At 37.2% G+C, this 15,949-nt stretch overlaps 1 pseudogene; it reads left to right on the plus strand.

Moving 5' to 3' along the window:
- The first annotated feature begins 604 nt into the window (after positions 1 to 604).
- LOC105044604 (jasmonate-induced oxygenase 2-like) lies at positions 605 to 8,930 on the plus strand (annotated as a pseudogene).
- The last annotated feature ends 7,019 nt before the right edge of the window (positions 8,931 to 15,949 follow it).

Here is a 15,949-nt window from a genome sequence, read left to right on the forward strand (position 1 = left end):
GTTAATCTCTATCTAAAATCATAGACCACATGCGCTGACATTTGGACAGCCTCATCCAGAAGCAGTTGGCCGAGATTCATGGTGAGGTTATCCTGTCACACCGAAACCATCCGCCTTTTTTCCTAGAAATTAGAGAAACCACCCGACATTGTAGCCGTCCAACGCACTCAACCGCAGGGTAAATCTTGTACTAGGATCCGGTGAAAAGACGGTTTCATCGCTGGTGGTAGAGGAACAGAAAATTCAACAAGAAGGGGGATGGCCTGTCGGCACAATCCAACCCCATGTTCCACGTTCCCCTGTTCAAAATCTTAAACAAAGATCCACGGACTCACGTCTCTCTGTCCGCTTCACTGTGCCCTTCTAGGTGGAGGCTGGCCGGTTTCGCCTTTTCCTCTCCTCCTCTCCCAACTACCGCACGGCCTCTGCCGTCGCTATCATCCCCTCCTCTCCCCACAATTCCCACCCCAGACACGGTCAAAGCAAGCCATAAACCTCACGCTAAACACGCTCGTTATAAACCCCAGTGCATCAAAAGCCCGCGTGCATCAATTCATTTCCACATCCACTCCCAGGCCGCATCACTTTCACTTGTTTTAATTGTTGCCATCGCACACGGTACCTTAACCTCCAAAATCCCATCCCTCTCTCGAGCCTCCACCTTTGTATCATCCTTGGAGTGGGTGCAGGGAGGTCAGTTCACCGAGTAGGGTGACACGTAACCAGAGGCTCATGTTATAAATTAATACGCTGTGAGAGCTTGCATGGCTATTGGCTACCATACCATCATCCATTCATCACCATCAAATTAATATCCCTGCCTAGAAAAGTTGCGGCATGGACTGCCCACAAGAGTGGCCGGAGCCCGTGGTTCCAGTCCAATCCTTGGCTGATGCCACCGTCATCCCGGACCGATACGTCAAGCCGCCGTTGGAGCGGCCTGACACGATCCTTGATGCGAGCGTCGACACGATCCCGACGGTCGACCTCGCTGGCCTCACGGGCGGTGAGGCGGAGCGCGAGACCACCATGCGGCGATATCGGGTGCCTGCAGGGAGTGGGGGTTCTTCCAGGTGGTGAACCATGGGGTGAGCCTGGAGGTGATGAGGAGGGCGATGGAGGTGTGGAGGGAGTTCTTCCACTTCCTCTGGAGGAGAAGCAGGTGTTTGCCAACTCCCCCAAGACCTTCGAGGGGTACGGGAGCCGGCTCGGCATCCAGAAGGGTGCGTGTCTCGACTGGGGGGACTACTTCTTCCTCCATCTCCGGCCGGAGTCCATCAAGAACCATGACAAATGGCCTGCTCTTCCTGAATCCTTGAGGTATAGATAATATACGTGTGCGTATTATATCAACATGCTTGTTTTAAACCGTTTCTGTTTTGTTTTCTCTGTTACAGAGCTATGTCCCACAGAACGTACCAGATACGTGGCAACTTAATTTGCCCAACGTCAACGGCCAGGGGCCATGCAAAATCTCTGCTACGTTCGTTTTTGAGATTAATTTAGAGCGAATCATATCGCCGGAGAGGGGGCGCCGGACCAACTCATCGATAGTTTCATTCTTTAAGCTCGATATTATTTTAATATATTTATTAAAATAAGAAACTAAAACAACTGGACGTCAACAAGAAAAGACAACAAAAGAGAGAAAAAGAAAAAGACAAGCATAGCATTTTCTAATGTCTCATATAGGAATAGTGGAAGTAGAATAGGAATGGTTATTTTACGAGTCGTTGTTTGGTTATGATTTTTAGAATAATTCTAGCAAAGACTGCTCTTGTCCATTACTAAAAAAGGAGGCATGCATAGGGAAAAACAAGTGAAAAAAAAGGGACTCTATTCAAGGATAGTATATGAATAACTTATCTCACATAGCTATGTCCGATATAAGTAGAATTTGATGAAAATAACTATTTTTTTGGAACCTGTTTGGAAGCCCTTACACCTGCCTTATTCTTGAATATGGTTTGGTCAAAAAGCGGTAAACAAAACCTGCTTAAATGGTGCGTGTACGTAAGTAACTATATGGTCCTGTGTATACAATCACTAACCATCACGGAAATAAATAAAAGCTATTGGAAGGTTTGCTCGTAATAAGAAAACAATGGTTAGTGAATTTGTCAGCGCGCAGCACTTCTATTACCACAACCGGCTAGTTTCTGATATTTTTCTATAACTAACGAGCCGGCCTCTCAGGAAATAAGCTGAAGTTTCGTACAGGATATTGGCTTTTGGACATAGGTTTCAGGTTCTGTTCTTGGTGTTGCATCCCCAAGTAATTGGGCCTCGGTAACTGTGACGTGGATAGATCTTCCCTCACTTCCTTCTTTCTATCTATCCAAATAAAAATTTGGAAGAGAAACTTATTTTTTTGATTGAAAGGGAGACAGAGCCACCCCGAGTTTATTTATTAAGATGATAACATATATAAAGGTGGTTTGGGTTGGAAGAAAAACTGAACAACAAAGGGAGAGAGAGATGGCAAAAAAAAAAAAAAAAAAAAAGGAAAGACACTAGATTTTCTCGGTCATGACATGTCGAAAACTATACTACTCTATAGGTCGAGAAACCAGGACTGTTAAATATAGTTCTTATGGAAGGGTTACTCTTTGGGTAAGGGATCCATTTTATGTTCTGTCACTTGGCTAGAATTATGAGAATAATTATGTATTGGATTCTATGTTTTGAGCAGGGAAATAACAGAAGCCTATGGAACAGAAGTAGTAAAGTTGTGCGGGGTACTGATGAAGGTGCTATCAATAACACTAGGATTGGATGAGGGGTTTCTTCAGAAGGCATTCGGGGAAGAGGAAGCCGGGGCTTGCATGAGGGTGAACTACTACCCAAAATGTCCACAACCCGACCTCACACTCGGTGTCTCCTCCCACTCCGACCCTGGCGGCTTGACCATCCTCCTCCCTGATGAACGCGTCAAAGGTCTTCAGGTGCGCAAAGGTGACGCATGGGTCACTGTGCAATCCGCACCCCATGCTTTCGTTGTGAACCTCGGAGATCAAATTCAGGTTTTACCCCTTCTTTTCCTTCAAGCAATCTGCATTCTTTTATTTTTTTTGATTCAATAATCGATAATAGATGCTGTGCCACCAAAATATAGCAACTTTATTAATGATTATGTGATGATGATGCTCTTATCTCAACTGTACATGTGATGCCTTTTGCTATACATTTATATATCCATTTTTTTTTGCTCCTAAAAGGAGAGTATGCATGTACCTTGCATCTAATGCATGCTCTATATACATGTCACGTTAACCCATACATTTGGGATCTAACACTTTACAATTTATGATTTATAATGTCTATTATAATGTTGAGCATAAATCCTCTATGGCGCAACATAGCATGCGGTGTATTTCATTGGCCGTCCATCACATAATGGACGGCCAGCAAACAGCAATACCATAGGATGCGTTATTTGCTAGTCATTGATTGCATGATGGACGGTTAGTGTAGTGCATCGTACACATGATAGAGATGTCAATTTCCATAATATCAGAACTCAAGATAGCATCGTTTTCATAATTATTGAGGGAAGAAAAAGATTTGCACGTACTCATTATGTTCTATAGGTACATAACAAGTATTTAGATAGCAATACATAACAAGTATTTAGATAGCAATATTTTTGGCTGTTATATTGTCATTCTGGCCATTATGTAATGGGAAAATTAACTACTATTTACCATTCTCACGTTTCATTCAAGTAAAGTGATACTCTAAATTAAAATATTCACGTAACTTTGAAGAATAACTCTGTGAATAGTGACGCAATCTAATAATTTTATTACTTTCCTAGATTACCTGTGGTGGGAACTGATCACTAATAGCCATATAATAGCTATTTTTCTATTAAAATAAATTTGATTATGTAAATAATAGTTATGAGGGAGTCCATTATTATTAGGGGACCTCCGCATTTTCAAAACCAGGCTCCAGTACCTTTGGCCTTTATTATTATTATTATTATTTTTTGTGGATGATGAGATTTCCAAAAAATGTTTACAAATTGATTTATTTACCCTATTAAGTCTACAATAGAATAATCTTGCTCTTTATTTTTATGAAGAACTCAGATGGAGAAATAGTGGCCTATAAAAAGCATCATATATGAATTATGTTTTTACTTCTCTGGAAATAATAAAATAAGTTGTGGAAATATTACTGCTACTTTTATTTGAGGAATCTCTTTTTCAATTTCTATTTATTGGATGGATCTGTGATTGATGTTCATATTTTCATTATTTTTTAAGAATAAAGGAAAAGGTTGGGGATAGAGGAAGGTAACACATTATCCTAGTTTGACAGAAGTTAGACACGGCTCACTGTCAGATGTCGATAGTCAAATGCTATGACCGTAGCGACATAAATAGGTCCTCCAGGAACAAGCATAGAATGGAATGTGATTTGCATGCAGAAAGCACACATAACATCACGTTTTGTACGTATTCCCCAGTACACATGGTGGCCACGAGTCACTTTGCAAGGAGTGTCTTTTTTTATTGGGACAAGTGAGGAGGCTCTTTACTTTAGCTACCGTGTGACTTTTTGACCAAGTCAAAGATTAGCTAGAGGAACGAACATCAGAAGCCTATGCTGCAAGATGCTGAGAAGGTGGGTTAGGCCCAACCATGGTCCCTCATTTTATGATTGGGAAAAAAATATATTTCAAACATGGGCATTGTGAAACTAAATTCTCTGCTTTCCGTTCTACTTCTTTTGCGTGCACCTGTGTTTGTGGAGCAAAAGTTTTGCGTTTTGCTCATCTCCATCTGTAGCTCCATAGTTGAATTTATTAAATGGTAAAAAAAATAGGGCCTATCTATTCAAATACATAATACATAATAAATGATGATATGTTGCAAAAAATAAATGGTCTCGATCTAACTCTTTGATCAGTGACATTTTTTTTTTTTTTTTTTTTATATGTTTTGTATTTCATTAAGAAAATTGCAATTATAATTACATATGTTTTGTCTTTTATGGTTGCAAAAATTAATTCCCCTCTTAAAATGGAGCTGATAAGAAGAAAGCAATTTCTAACCCTAGAAAGCAGCTAGAGACATTTAAGACTCTTAAATTAACAGTATTAGTAGGATTCCAATATGTGGTCCTCACCACGTTGCAATTCTCTGCACCATGGATGGTGCTTATTTTCTTTTTTTTGGTAGAAGATAGTCCTCATTCAATTGGAACAGTTGGCAATACTGAGAACTTAGAAATGGCATGCAGGTCATGTCCTAGGCAAGTCTTATGAGTGTAACACCATCACCAGCTAGATGAGCAACATTATTTTAGTTGGATTTCCTCCTTTGTTCAATGAATGCTGCTTCTCGGGCTCTTTCGTGGGTGTCGCAGGTCTTAGAATTATCTTTCAGCATGTGACTCAAAGACAGATTTTATTGTGACGGGGTCAGTGTGGCACCTCATGCAAACCAACAATATAGATTGCATCCATCCACTTCATGGGATCCAGCTATAATAAATCTATAAGTAGATCCACAATTGGAAAATAATGGCACTATTCAATATAAAATGATTTTGAGATTAATTGGGAGTCATTTTCATGCTTGTCCTTCAATCACCGGGCGTCCATAGATTAATTATTACTTGAATGCTTAAAAAAGTTGGGTGTTTTTTTTCTCTGAGGAGAAAATTACAGGTAAGTACTGCATGCAAAATTGCCTTGGATGAATATGATGCACTTTGTCAAAACTGTTATTCTATTTACATGCCTTTCACTTTGTGGTATGTTTGCTTTAAAACTCGGGCAATCGAATGAACTACATTTATCATCTGATTTGTTACCCAATGACCATATGATGACATGGAACCTAATCTGTTACAATCATCTCCTGCTTGCTTAAGTACATGTTTAGGTGAAATTTTGACACCATACTTTCCTGGAAGATTCCTATCAAAAGAATATAAAAAATGGAAGTCATGTGTAAGTTATATATATTATTAAACTCTAGATGTTCAATTGAAGAAGATAACTATCCAACTAAACTTTGGCTTTACCTGACGGGAAATTTCGACGAACAATACTAATCTATCAAGAGGAAATAGGAAACAGTGCTAGAATGATTTAAGAATTCGAAGCATCATTTCACCAATCTCTTCGATCTCTAGCAATAAAAATTCTGGGGAGAACAGTGTCAAACATCAAAGTTGGCAGGTAACGTTGAAAAATCGGGACTCGGCATGACTCTGCCTGTAGGGCTCACCATCTCTAATCACAATTAATTACGTGTACGTCTTAATTCTCCAAGATTTGCTCTTTGGTATTATTGTCAATCTAGCATATTTTTCTTCTGACAAAGCATAGTCATGTACCATATGCAGGTAGTCAAAGGTTAGACCTTGTCTTATTATGAATGAAACATTTCTTTTGAAAAATATGATCCGTCAAACAGTAGTGTAATTGAAACATGGAATCTAGCCAATCGAAATCACGTAAGTGCTCATTTACAAAAAGTTGTCGTAACTCATAAATTCTAGTTATTTTATGTGTGACAAGGCCGAGAACTATTAGCCTAGTAAGTCATGGGAAGTTAAGAGCCCTCTCGTGGAGACCCAGTATCCAAATTCTAAATATTGTTTGAAAAATGTATGCGCCAAAAGCATGATATCTGCGTTTAGGAATTCCCAATAAACCATCTCAACTTTGAGTATGTGAGCTTATCATCATCATCAGAAAAAAAAAAAAAAAAAAAAAAAAAAGAAAAAGAAGAAGAAGAGGAGGAAGAAGAAAGAAAAGAAAAGAAAAGAACAAAAAGACTCTGACTGGGGGTGGGTGGGGGGGGGGGGACGTCTTCTTATTCTTTTATGAGAAAGGAGCACTATTTTTTTCGCGTCCGTCCATGCATGCACTAGATAAAAGTCGGGTCAAAAGAAGAATCTTGTTCCCTTCGATCTCTTCTTCCCATTTAACTTCATTATTCTACCTTGCTTTTCCTTTTTCTTGTCCTGGAGTTACCTACTTCTCAAGTGCAGCGGCAGATGATCTGTCAATTGTTTGGTCTTGTTGTTGGGGTGGGCTGTGATTTCTGTTCCTCTTTCCTGTGTTTGGCTTTTGCTGTTCAGGTTTCAATTAAAGTTGGTGGTCCTCCACTCTCTAGCTCAAAGTAAATAAATAAAAAGAACGCGCTCTTTATGCACCAAAAACTTCCTTCTTAGCAATTCCATTTGAAAATATCGAAACATCCGACGACAACCTTGCATACTAAGGTGTCATTAATTATTCCAGCTTCAGTGATAAAACCTAATTACCACTAGCATGCATCTACTGGTTGCAATGCACTTCTTTGTTTCTTTAACATTTCACTGAAATTTTCAGACACATTGGAAGCAAGAAGCATGTATTTAGCCCTGGCCTCAACATTGACACACTAACATATGACACTTTTTGAAGCAAAAATCAATATCTGACACTTAGATTCCAGTTTTTTTTTGGTTTGGACTTTGGAGGTCAAATTAATGCTGCAATTTCTGAAGGTGGTTTGGCTAAGCTTGCTGGTATGTGCATACATATATACATAAATATATACATACCTATATACATACGTGGGTGTACGTAGGAAAGTCCTGATTTCAGCATGCATTAGTAGAAAGAAAGAAAAATAATGGTGAAGACCAAATCCCATCATATGATTTGGTACATTCCCTCTTATTTTTGGGGCTCACAAACTGTAGTAAGTTCTTGTAGTGTTGTTTCGAAGAACTATTCAGTTTAGTTCACATTTCCCTACCATCCATCTCTGCTCGCATGATGCGAGGAAATTCGTGAGCACACATCCATTTACTTGCATGGTTAATTTCCCGGCGGCTTTTGCCTGTCCTTGCAAACAAACCCATGCAGCATGTGCTCCAATTTGAAAACTTGGCCCACCCAAACTCCAGCGGCCAGCTTTTGCAACTAATGTACTGCACCAGATCATGTATGGCCTTCCTTATGACAGTGCACAAAACAATATATAACCGACCCCCTTCCATGATTCTTAATTAATTAGAAGCCTGGCTTGTATCAAATGGGCTTCTTAAAGGTAGATCTGACATCAGGGTCGAAGTTCTACGTCACTTTAACTGTATCTTTAGCTAATGATCAAAGGTTTGGAATTGCTTACACCTGTTAGGTACCAAGAAGATTAGCCTTTTTCTGAGAAGGAAGGTACTTAAAAATTAGTTAGCCTTGTAGAATGGAGATTCTGTATTGAGAAGAGTCATTATTTAAATATTTCGATGGGTTTTGATTCCCTATTGATTCATTGATCATTGATGAGAATTTTTAATTTTTCTCACACTGTTATGATGCATGTGGACATTATGATATAATTTCATAGTTGGATGTGCTTGTTCCCCCAAAACGCCAGAAAACCTCTTGGCCGCTGGCTTGAGCAAGTGAGAACCTTCAGGTGTTTTATACTTGTCAAAAATAATATACGAAACTAATTTATGTTTTTCTTTAGGTGCTAAGTAATGCAATTTACAAGAGCGTGGAGCATCGTGTGTTTGTGAATGCAGCAGAAGCAAGGATATCCATTGCTCTTTTCTACAACCCCAAAGGTGACCTGCTGGTGGGACCTGCTCCAGAATTTGTGACCCCAGATCGACCTCCACTCTATAAACCAATGACGTTTAATGAATACAGGTTACATATAAGGAAGATAGGGCCATGTGGCAAGTCTCAAGTGGAATCTTCGATAACCAAATAGCCTAAATAATCTCTCATTGGTAGCTCTTGCACCAGTTTCTCAGGGCGGGAGAGAAAGATAAAGAACTTCATTTGCAATGCTTGTTTAAGATTCTAACTACACCCCATGTATCATTTCAAGTTCCTTTGGATGTAAAAGGCAGTAAATTTTAAGTATGTGGCTTCCTAGGCTTGTGCTTATGAGATCCCATTATTTAAAGTATAAGGATAAATTGATAACTACAAGTGCTTTAAATTTTGCTTCTCGGCTGAAACAATTAATAACTAAATTATATTTGTAATGGCAATTAAGTTTTGGCGGTACTGGATCCTCTTCAATCCACATCGTAAGAGTTAATTTCATGTCACATCTTTGCTCTGCTTAAGAACACCTACATTGAGGGCCCAAACGGTAACATTCTTCCCATATCTATTAGAAAATATTCTTGATGAATGTGGAGAGAAAGATTTTTATTTTTTCATACTTAAAAGGATGTACAAGGGGCCTATAAATACAGATATGTAGATCCAAATATAGAAAGAGAATAATAAGAATATATCAAGGAATAATACCCTAGGATCTTTAATTAGATACATTTCTAATTAGGTCCAATTCTTCTAACACTCCCCCTCAAGATGAGGCGAAGATATCATGAAGTGCCATTTTATTAAGCAATCCAGAAAAAGAGGATAAGTTAAGCTCTTTGGTCAGAATATCCGCCACTTGATCGGATGATCAAATGAAGGAAATGCAGATCAAGCCCTGATCAATCTTCTTCTTGATAAAGTGACGATCGATCTCGATGTGCTTGGTACGATCGTACTATATCGGATTGCTCACAATCTCAATTACCGTATTGCTATCATAGTACCGTCGAATAAAAAATTTGTTTACGAGTCGTAACTCCTGAAGCAGCTTCTGTAGCCAGAGAAACTCATATATACCTAGGGCCATTGCTCTGTACTCAGTTTCTGCCGATGATTGAGCTACCACTGATTGTTTTTTGCTCCTTCAGGTAACTAAATCACCCCCTACATATATGCAGTATCTAGAGATAGACCGCCTATTATTCAGTGATCCAGCCCAATCTGCATAGTGAATCCCTCTATCTGGAAGGTATTGTGTCAGGAGAACAGCAAACCTCTAAATCAGGTGGTGCACTACTCTGAAAGCTCCCTTCATATGAGACTCTCGTGGATGATGCATGTACTGACTAATGATACTGACAGCGTAGGCTATGTCGGATCTCATATATGAGAGATATATTAACCTCCCAATAAGTCGTTGGTACCTCCCTCAATCAATTAGAGCTCCACCATCTGCCACTAGCCGATGATTCTGGTTTATCGGAGTAACAGCAAGCTTACACCCCAACATCCCAGTCTCAGAAAGTAAATCCAGTATATACTCCTGTTGTGACAAAAAAATCTCTCTAGATGATCGTGCAACCTCTATGCCCAGAAAATACCTTAGTGGACCTAGATCTTTCACCTCGAATACTTGCTTCAGCTTTCCCTTGAGTTGCTTAATCTCATAATGGTTATCTTCGGTGATTATAATATCATCAACATAAATCAAGAGTGTAGTTTTCTTTTCATTGAAATGCCTATAGAACAAAGTATCATCTGCATTACTCTATTTATATCCCATTCCTCTCACAGTCCGACTTAATCGATCAAACCAGAAGCAAGGGGACTGTTTGAGGCCATACAGTGAGTGCTTTAGCTTGCAGACTTTTTCAATAGCCGCTTTGGTCTCAAATCTCGATGGTATCTACATGTATACCTCCTCCTGAAAGTCTCTGTGAAGAAATACATTCTTCACATCCAACTAATGTAACTCCCAGCCAAAGTTAGCTGCACATGATATCAACGTTCGAACAGAATTTATCTTGACCATTGGAGTAAAGGTCTCATCATAGTCTACTCCACATATCTGAGTGTAGCCTTTATACTAGCCGAGCTTTGTATCTTTCCACGTTACCCTCTAGAGTCTGTTTTACAATGTACACCCACTTATACCCCACAGGATGCTTACCAGCTGGTAGAGTGATCAGATCCCATGTCTGAATTTTGGACAAAGCACTCACTACAAGAAATTTGAGATACACCCATGTGAAAGATACATGGATAAAGATCTAAAAAATGTAGAGATATGCCTACACCCATATTGGTACACACGTTTGGTTAAATGTGGGTATGTCTGATATGGGTGTAGCTTATACCCACATTATTTCTTTCCATGTGTGTATTCCTGCTTTATTCACGTAACATCTAACGTAGATAAGAGTATATACATGGATATAGATCTAGTGTATACCCTTCTTTATTAAATGTGGGTAACTATATACACAGGAATCAGAATTTATGGGAGATCAAAATGTAGGTATATAATCAACTTTTAGACATTATTGCTCTGTCCAATTTTAAAACGTGGATCATCTGTAATAATAAATAAAAATAAAAATGGTACATTGGTAATTTATTTAAGCATCCTGTATCACTGAATAATATATGAAGACCAATAGCTTCAAAGAGATAAAACAACTGTAAATAAGATAATCTTCAATATTGTATTAGTTAAAGAGAACTGAATATACATAATGGTAGTCTTAAAAAAAATTATCCCACCAACTTTTTTAATTTCATCAAAATCCAAAGAATAAGACCAAACACCATCAAATTTCTAAATATAAAAGAAAGTTAATGCTAGAAATCAAAATATGGAATAAACAAGTTTCAGCTGATCTCCTGCACTTTATACATAAGTTCTAAGCTCACTTTTACTACACCAAAAAGAGAATAAAGTAAACTTAAATTGATGACACCAAAAATTTAACTTTGCAAAATTCGAAAGTTCATCAACTTATGAAGCCATCAGCAAGATAATCTCTATCTTTTCTTAGCACCATCCATCTTATCCCCGACCTAAATCTGCAAAAGAAAAAAAAAATATATATCATTTTAGAGCTTAAGTGACTATTAAAATATATATATTTAGAGACATACATAATCTTTCCACCAAACAATGTGAGTGCTCACAGTATGCTTCATTAAAGCTCGACTTTTATCCTTTACAAGTAATGGAGTATCGGACTCAGTTGCATAAGAAATAAAAATCTCATAAAAGACATCTTTTAAACATTTGTCCATCAACATCTTGCCTTTATCATCAGAAATGAATATTCTTTTACCTATTTTTTTCTATGAGACATCTAATAAAATAACTTCTTCACCCTGCAAGTACTGATTTCATAAGATATAATCAGCAAGTTTTAATGATCCACCACTATGACAACATCGAACCATTCTATTAAAATCTTCAAATTCATGAAACTAAATTTTACTTATTATTTTAAATGATTCAGGAATAGGTGGCATGTTCATTTAAGAGGAGATTTGTTCAGCTCTATCACTATTCTAGAAACAACTGAAAGTTAGTTAGCTTTCTTAAAAAAAATTAAATTACGAGTGTAGCACAAAGTAATGATATCATAGATACCTCTGGGCTATGTTTGCCACTAACTGATGATATTTTATCTATCTTTGACGAATGATCATCAGCTTCTTTCATGTTAGTAATATTCTATTAATAAATGAGTATAATTAACTTAAAATAAAAAATTAAATGGCAAGTAGAGCGAATGGTCATTAGCTTTTTGCATGACACTTTTACTATTTCAAAAAAGTCAGATGACAATTTTGAAAATATAGATTGAGTTATCCAATCTCATTCACATGAAAATAAAAAAAAATATATTCAACTAAAGTATCCATCGAAACTATTGAACCACAAATATTTGTTACTCGGACTTGGAGAGTTTCGACTTGACCTGTTAAGTCATGAACCATTTTATGCAGACTCTCAATTTTCTTCTTCAAGACTTCATTAGTTGTTTTAGGGCTCCATAGTGAACTGGGAGTTGATCTTATCCCTAAACAACAAATCATGTTCGATCTTTCTTCGCCAAACTGTTTAGAAAATTTTTCATCCTCTTCTGCATCTTTAAACATCTCCTATTGATTCCCAGTAGACACATATTAATTACAAGAAATAAATATTACAATAAAAATAAGATGGATCTACAGTTTAATTGACTGATAAAGGATACTTACAATGAGTCCAGCAGCAGCATCATTTACAGGATTACCATCCTTTTTAGTACAAGTCTTGGCCCATATGCGAGAGTGGCTTAATTTTTTTCTGTCCTTTTGAATTGAGTATACAACATAAAAAAAGATTAAAGGAATACAATAGACATATTTCTCAAAGCAAGCACTTAAAGAAATTTAGATGGGTTTTTACATGCAGGTGATTGATTTGCATGAAGCTCTTTGTTCCTGCACAATAGGGGTACTTGTATTTCTTCTTGCATTCAATGTTCATATTTGTCCTATTCTGCCATTGTTCCATATATATCAAAATTTAAAACCAACCTCAACCATGACACAAAAAATTGACCTCAACCAATGAAAGATAACAATTTCTATATACCTACCACTGTAGAGTAGACCAATTGTCTGTAGCATTGCATGATTCCTATAATACAAATACACATAGCATGCTTACGTATTTTAATAGAAATATATAAATGAAATCCAAAGCAACCAAATAAATTAAATAGATGTATATGCATAGAAGATCATGTACTTATGATTAGTGTCCATTACTTATACTAACTTTCTTTGTCTTTTCATTTATAAAGTCACCATTCTTGTCTTGATGCGTGTGGTCAAATACCTTCTTATACGTGGCTGTCCTACTAAGCTCATATTCCTAAAATAATCTTAAGATAAATTTAGATTTATGAGAAAACAACATACTAACCGAACTATATAAACTACATAAGGTTTTAGTTTATAAACTTGCATTGACAGAAGTATACAAATCGTATGTATTATAAACTTGCATTGATAAAAAACATACTAACCAAATGGCTAGTATGGGTGGTCATGCTAGTCGAACCGCCGGTATGGGCAATCTGAGTTGATTGCTTGCAATTTTTAGATGCAATTGATTACCTCTTCTTCCACTCTTCTTTCTTCCATTCGACCATCAAGCTCTTCCACTTCACAATGGTCGTACTACCAGATAGATTATCAATCATCTTAGCCAAATCCTTTCTGATCTAAACTGAAGTTAACATCCAGCCTAGTTCTTATTATCAATAAAAATATGAAAGATAACCTTGGAGAAACATTACCCAGTAAAGCTGATGTCCAATAGGGAAGATATTTGCTTAAAACTAGCTTGCATAAGATCTGCAATCTAAAATTCCAGAACCTCCCATCTCCAAACTGATGATTGAATTGTGAACATCAACATGGATCATCAACAATAGACTACACATCTATAACTCAAGCTACATTAGAAGTAACTCATCAAATGTATGCTCTATATTTATGATATTAAAGCATTGGATAACTACCTAAAGCCCTCTGCTGCTCTCCTTCCCTAATCAGAACCAACCCACACCGAGCCTCCAATCTCCCTTTGCTGCTCTCCTTCTCTGATCGGAACAAACCCACACCGCCCCAAAATAATATATGCCCAAAAAAAAACCCAAATCGGATGCTAAAATCCCCTCTGATCTCGCTCTATCACTCTCCTTTCCTAATTGAAACTAGCCCACACCACCACAAAACCCCAACCGAATGCTAAAATCTCCTTCGATCTACCTTTACTGCTCTCCTTCCCCACAGATCCTGAAAAAAGAGAATGAAATTAAAAAGCAAAGAAAATACCTTTATATTTTTCCGTCTATCCTCCCTCTGCTGCTCTCCTTCCTCATAGATCTCAGGCAAATGAAATTAAAAATAAAAGAAATATCTTTCTATTTTTCCATCATTCCTCTATTCTTCTTTGGTTTTTTCTCTATTTTTTTTGATTTTTTCTTTGCTTCCTAAGTCTCGATCGGGTCAGAGGCTTGGAGCGGCCAAATAAGAAAGCTTGGAAGATGGTCGAATAGGAAAGATTGGACTCCAACGCTGTCGCTAGTGGTTGGTGAGGACGAGTTGGAGAGATCAGGTGGGAGGCTTGGAGCTGTCGAATAGGAAAGCTTGGAAGACAGCCGAATAGGAAAGCTTAGACACTGGCGCTGCTGCTAGGGGTTGGGGAGGATGGGTGGATATCCATTGAAATATTTTTTTTTTAAGATTAGCAATGGAATAAAATTTTATGCAATTCAGTTACAAAATCATATCTTAATTTTTCTTTTAACTAACTTGTAAACCCATACGATGCATAAGATTTTTTTTTACTTCGATCTTCGAGTCGTTCGCCCTCCGTCGCTCCCTCGACGCCCTCCCTCTCCCCAACCGTGACCCTCCATCTACAATCTTTTTTCAAATACAATATTTTTATCAAATATTTTATAATTTAATATAATTTAATAAAATAATTATACTTTATTTTAAATATTATAATTAATTAATTTAAATAAAATAATTAATTAATATTTAAATTAAATCTAATATATCTAATATATATATATGTATATATATATTAAAATGAAGACATCTGTCTCCCTCCACCATGTGTCATCAGAGTAGATGCCTCTATCCGCCATATATCCCTAGCCTGCAAATAGGTCGGGTTGATCCGTGATCCGATCCGATCCGACTCGTGTAGACTCAATCCAAGCTATTTTAAAGGACCCATGAATCCGAATCACTCTCCCACACTCCCCCTGTCTGTTTTAGATTTTTTTTTTTCTTTATGATCAATAAATTATTGCACATTTGAGAGGAGAGTAGAAATCGAATGGCTGGATGGAAGCAGAAGATTGATCCTTGGAAGGAAACACTAATCGGACGATTTGTATGTGAAGTGAGATGTGAATGAGGCCAGCTTGGAATTATCAGCTTGCTATTTGACTTGGATTATTTCTTCTCCACATGGTGATGTTTTGTCGCATAAAATTGGTTTGGGTTGCGTAGGGGTTGATAAAAAATTTGTTGGCTTGGACTTGTCTTTAAAAATATTAAGTCAACTTCAAATGTGATGGGATCGATATATATATATATTTTTATTTTGGCACTCTTTTCTTGACGTCGGTCATTTTTCGTCAATATTTAGTATATTTTTTAGTAGATTTGAGTTATCCATATTTATCCATTAACAAATTTGATTTACTTATGTTTAATCATTAAAACATAAGTTAAAAATTAATTATAGCATGTTCATGTTTGACAAATGTGGATATATACAATCTTTTTTTTAGAATTTGATTTTTTACC

This window comes from Elaeis guineensis, chromosome 5 (assembly GCF_000442705.2).
Source record: "Elaeis guineensis isolate ETL-2024a chromosome 5, EG11, whole genome shotgun sequence".
NCBI lineage: Eukaryota > Viridiplantae > Streptophyta > Magnoliopsida > Arecales > Arecaceae > Elaeis > Elaeis guineensis.